We start from the raw sequence: 6,598 nt of genomic DNA on the forward strand, positions 1-6,598 counted from the left end.
CACAAACCAACTCTTCTGGAAACCTATTCCAAATGCCACCAGCTTGGTGGTTAAGCAGACTGGAAAGATAAGGGAAGTGGAGAAACTAAGTACTACCATTAACCATACAGTTTACTGTCGTGAGAGGTATTTAGAGCTCACCAAATACAAGGAAAGGACATCCGCGCGAATATAAAATGTTTTTTTCAGAAGAGGCTTTTGCTTGGACGCATGTCTGTACATGTACACACAAGTGTGTACATGTACAGACATACATGTACACACTTGTGTGAGTGCGTGTGTGCAAAGTATGCATCCGGACTTTGTGGGTCCTGGTATGCATGTTATGTTGTGTATGTGGCTCTATGTATGTATGTGCGTGTGTTCGTGTATGGGTAGAGACAATGTACAGCCACACATAGTCGCACTTGCCCATGTCCATCATGGTGTTTGTAATCCAGAAGCAGTAAATTTATTGTCATTATGACACTTTTTTTTTTTTCTTAGGTCTATGACGTTACTGATAATGCAAAAGTAAACTGCGCATGCAAAGTATAAAGGTTTCCGGCGTCGTCTTCTGTCGTTCTATTGCAATATGAACTCACCTTCCTTCGGAGGGGAGGCGAATAGACTTCGTAGCACTATAAGCAGCCAAGCAAAAAGCACCAATGTTATTATTATTCCTTTCACAGATCTCCAGCCACTGACCTTGTGCCACTATGCAAAGCCCACTTTCCCTCACCACCCTTCTCAGTGTTAGTTTGTCATAAACTGCGCACCGAATTCAAGCAAGGACCACCGATAGGCTCTGGGATGGCGGTAGGTACACCAGCACTTATCTCAACCTCTCAACCACAATATTGTCGTGCGTTACGAACTCGTTTCTGGTCTCCTGGCAATGCCGAATCAATCACTAGTACTACTATACATCCCTGATCAGGGCCGTGCTAGGATTTGCCGGGTCCAATTAGAAAATTGGGAATTGATGTATGTTTATGTTACGCGTAGTATAACTTTTCTTTAAAAAAAAAAAAAAAAAAAAAAAAAAAAAAACAAAAAAAAAAAAAAAAAAAAAAAAAAAAACTTTAAATGCTTGATATGCTGAATATTGAAATATAATGTGAAAGGTTTCTCTTTACAATACAGGGTAGGGTAAGGCTGCTGTGGTGATATTTTATCACTAACTTATTGGAAATGAAGTGTTTTTTTTTTTTTTTTTGCAATATAAAAATGATTTTCCGAGTGAAAATTTTGTCGACGTAGTATGCATAAAAAGTGAGGAATAGTACTTTCTCGTTCTTCATTTCATGGTTTTTCGAAAAACGTTTTATTCATCTTAGAATACAGAAAAGGCTTCATTTGGTAACTCTGGCGCGGGGCCCAATTTATTGGGGGTCGCTGTAGGCCCCCGAAAATCTTTTTAGAAAAAATCAACAAAATAGGAGAAATTTGAAGCCACTTGTAAAGGGAATTTGAGGGATTTCTATCCCTTAAAAATGCTGTACATCAAAATTTGTTTTGGATAATAAATGAAGATGAAAAGGTAGTGGAAATTTTTAACAAACCAAGTATAAACTCCTAGTATTGGGCCTAGAATATCTGCAAATTTAACATAATGCATTAAATATAGCTCGCTACCTGCACAGGTCATTCAGGAAAACAAGAAAAGGTTGATGTGAACAGGAAGGATCTGAAACTTGGTTAAAATGTTGTAAGAGATAAAATGCTACAAAATTTTAACATGGTTCATCTAAGGAAATTTCAAAATAAACATATGCTTTATGCGTTTTCAATATTATCTACTGCATTGGTGGATACCTCCTTGATCTTAATTTAGCAAAATTATTAACCAGTATTTTATCATTGTAAGATTTGAACAAGCCCTCCTTTTCTGAGGCCATGAGAAGCCAGTCATTGAAGCGATCATTTTTCATGGCAGTTCGTAAAAGCGTTTCACTAAACTAAGTGCTGAAGACGGTCGTTCATTGCTGGCAGTAGTTACTAGGAGTGGGTGATTAGAATTTCAACAATTTTAAGAATTTCTGAGTTGGCACATTCTAATGGTTGGAGTTCATCATACAATTCAAACAAATTCTTAGGCTTTTCATTCTTAGTTAAAAAAGTGACTCTTTGCTAACAAGAAATTGGGCGTTTAGAAGGATCCAAAAAATCTCATCCAAGTTAAAAGACTTTTAATTGATGCAACTGTAGGAATGAAGTGATGGGCAATACAAGTGTTGCTCATGAGGCAGCATTCAAAAGAATCTATTTTGACATATTAGACAGATTTCTCTCTGAGATGAATAATAGATTCACTCATAATATGCCACTGATAGCAGCGATGAATGCACATGACTGTAATTCTAATGACTTTTTAAATGATAAGAAACTGTTTCTACCTAGTACTACATTTTTTATGAGGATATAAATCCTCATAAAACTGTAAGTACTATGGTAGACAGTTTCTTATCATTTAAAAAGTCATTAGAATTACAGTCATGTGCATTCATCGCTGCTATCAGTGGCATATTATGAGTGAATCTATTATCCATCTCAGAGAGAAATCTGTCTAATATGTCAAATAGATTCTTTTGAATGCTGCCTCATGAGCAAACACTTGTATTGCCCTCACTCATTCCTACAGTTGCATCAATTAAAAAGTCTTTTAACTTGGATGAGATTTTTTGGATCCTCTTGGGCCTGCTTGGAGCCTTTCAAATTTGTATCAATCTCATACGCAGCAGAAAACTCTTAGCCTTGACAAAGATATCAGAGAAACCTTCATCAGTTCTCAAGACCTGTAGTTCTTTAATAGTTGACTGTATGAGAGAGAGCAAACTTCAGATAGCAATAATTCCTTTGCTTTCTGCAACATGAAGATTCACTACAAACTTGAAAGACAGTAACTGTTTTTGTAGAGTCCAGTTGCTTTAGCTTGCAGCTTCTGAATCAGAGCTCTCTTCAAACTTTGTGAGCACTGCTAACAAACTTCCATATCGAGCTTCACTTTTTGACAAAATGACCCAGATAATAATAAGACCACCTTGTTATAGACTCTCTCTAATGTCAAACCAACAGGTCTTCTGCTTTCTGTGCCTCTATGAAAAGTTGGTACCTTGTATTGCTGTTAGTTATAAATGTGTACAGTGTGTTAATAACTGATAAGAATGAAGAGAGACCACCGATATTCTTGACACAGTCACCCAGTACTATATTCAGCCTGTGGGCATAGCAATGTATGTAGTACACTACTTAGGGAAGTATATCTCGTAGTTGTGCCTGAACGCCACTGAAGCATCCTCTTATGACGCTTATTGCCCCATCATAGAGCACTGTGCCACACAGTTTGACCAAATTAAACCAGATTGTTGTTATTTCCTTATGTATAAAATGAGCTAAACTGACTGCATCAACCTTTTCTATTTGATATGTACCAATGGCACTTCCTTCACAAAACTCCTTTCCACTCAAGTGCCTAACGAGAAAGCCAACTGTTTTTTTTTTTTTTTTTTTTTTTTTGACAGTCTTTTGTCTCATCAAACAACAGAAAAATTATTGTATGTTATGTATTATTTGTATTGTTCAGAACACATTAAAAACAACTAATTTAGATTAATCCCACTCTACACTTCAACCTTATTTAGATTTTTTCGACACTTTGTTTCGTGAACAGTGACCTTATAACATATATATATATAAAATATATATATATATTTCTATCGCTGATTGGGGCCCTATAGAAAGCTTGGGGTGGGGGTGACGAGCGTCCTTCACTGCCCCCCCTCCCCCCAATGAGCCTCTGGGACAAACTGCAACTTGGCCAAGCCGCCACTGCATTTTGGAGTCAATGGATCCAAGACAAATCGACGCGGTAGAGAAATGACGGCCAGTGAGGTTTCTTTAAGAGAAGTTGAAAATTGCTTATTTATATATATATATATATTATATATATATATATATATATATATATATATACACACACACACATAATAATAATAATAAAAGGAGCCCATAAAACACCAAATTATATAGAAAGAAAATACTATATTTTTTCAGAGACTGCTGTCTCTCTCTTCAGGTAGATGAGAGAGACAGCAGTCTCTGAAATTTACGTAGTATTTTTCTCTCTATATTGAGTGTTTTTTATACCTCCTTTTATTAGATGGAATTCTGTTGTAACAGAATATTTTTTACCATTCATATATATATATATATATATATATATATATATATATATATATATATACAACGAAGGGCTATGATAGAAGGTGAGGAAATTTTCGTAGCTTATACCGTATCGGGGACAACCATGGCCACCGGCCATGGGACAACGCGCTAACGAAAAGTGTGATAAGAGTAGGCATGGCGGCAGATATAAACCAGACGCCATGCGTATAGTACTACTACTGAGGATTTAGGCTAGTGCAGGACTAGTGATGCTTTGTTGGCGAACGCGAAATATTCTTGGGAAAATAATGAATATTTTGCGCTTAAAGATAATGAATGCCGACTCAACGAACCAATACAAATCTAGCTACGAGTATTTACAAAGGAAAACAAATTTCATAGGTTACGGTTGGCTGTGAAACAAATTTCATTAGTGGAACTGAAGTTCAGGTGTTGTAATAAAAAAAAAAAAAAAGTAGCGACTGTTAAGAATGGATGGAATAAGTCAAGGGAAGGGGCAGTAGGCGCAGGTGCACAGTTATTTGTTAAGATTATAGTCTGAAAGGAAAGCGCTCAAAAATTGTTTAAAAGAACAACAAAAGCTGAAGACAAGAGACAGATGTAATTATGTTGGGTATTTGAAGAGAGGAACGATATAGTCATCGTATCGAGGCTGCAGTTACGAGATCAAATGAAAGCTATGAATAGTGCAAGCCTAAATAAGTTCATGGAAATGTCGTGTTCAGGACCGAAAGCGGAGGATAACGGTTTATAGATGACTCTGGTTATGGCGGCAAAAATCGATGTGTCTCCAAGTAGACACGGCTCAAGTTGCGCCCAAGTCACGAGCAAGTAACGCTTATCATTTATTCTAAATTCATTTAGCCCGGTACCAGCACGGGCTCTTGCCTAGGCAATGGATCTATGGTCCTATAGGAATAGCGCTAGGAGTAGGTTCTTAAAAATGAGTATTCATTGATGTATTTAGAGGATCATAAAATTGTCTTTTGTTCAAAGAAATGAATATGGATTTAATAAAAGATGAAAACGATGGTATAATTATGACGGTTTAAAAAATCAAGGATAATAAGAAATAGAGATATACTGATAACTTACGTGGGTAACTGCAGAAAAATATCAACTTTGTGAAAATACTTAGATATTATTTGTAAAATGTATACACGCTAAATTTTTTGCCAAGTTCTGGTAAAATTTTTTTTTTTTTTTTTTTTTAAGTCAACCTTTTGATAAAATCTGGCATGTCATACTATTAAAACTAAAAGTATTGTATATTTTCTACAATAAAAGTTAAAACAATATGGATTTAAATATTGAATACATAAGCATTAAACATTTCAGATAGGGCGGGGGACAAAGGAATAGACATACTAGCTTTACAAAGCGTTTGTTAAAGGCCAGCCATCTCTGGAAAAATGAATTGCAACTATTTGAAGTGAAACAACTATAGCAGATTCACATCAACCGTGCATCTGATGTCTAGGCCAGTCCCTTACGACGCTCCTGATTGGCTGTTGATAAGCCAATCACAGGTCTGGAAACTCTCAGTTTCTCTCGAGAGTTCACTTAGGCAGGATCTATGTTCCACCTCTCCTGAGGGATACCTTTGAAAGACGTATCCCTCAAGAGAGGTGGAACATAGATCCTACCCATGTGAACTCTCGAGAGAGACTGAGAGTTTCCAGCCTTGTGACTGGCTTATCAACAGCCAATCAGGAGCGTCGTAAGGGACTGGCCTAGACATCAGATGCACGGTTGATGTGAATCTACTATAGTTATGGAAAACTGTCTGCCAAGTGGCAAACGAATGAAATGGAATCCAAGTTTTGGTCCCTTGTGACAGAAGTGAGATGATGGCTTCTCAAGAGCTGAAGTTGTATAGATAGGTCTTGTAGTGCAGAGGAAAAGGAAATATGACCGTTGAATACACACTTTGGGTAAAAGAAACCGAGCGAGATCAAATACTCTTGAATGATAGTTAAAATAGAGCCAGAAAATAACATCATAGGAGACTTAATCATCACATTCAATTTCATTCTTGATTCACAGGGAAGAGGTGTGTGTTGTTGTTTCTGTAAAGAAAATGACAACGAACTATGAAGTGGGGCAATGGATGTTGAAAAGGAATCATGGTAGCGAGGAAACCTAACGTTACGTCTTATCTATTATTTGGGGCTAAATGTATTGGACGATAGCATGTGTAGAGAAGAGGTGAACTGCAGAATAACTGAAGCAAAGAAGACAGGAGGGTCAGTGCAAGAGATTGAAACTGACATGGATTGTCTATGGAAGCCAAGGGATGGTTCAACAAACCATCGGTTTGCATAAAGTATGGATGCTCGTGGAATTGAAAAAGCAAGCATTAATATATAACACAGGTGGTTGTGGGCATATGGCTTCGACTATTTTTAATGTAGTCCGGTTAAGTAGAAAG

This window comes from Macrobrachium nipponense, chromosome 31, assembly GCF_015104395.2.
Source record: "Macrobrachium nipponense isolate FS-2020 chromosome 31, ASM1510439v2, whole genome shotgun sequence".
NCBI classification, from domain to species: Eukaryota; Metazoa; Arthropoda; class Malacostraca; order Decapoda; family Palaemonidae; genus Macrobrachium; species Macrobrachium nipponense.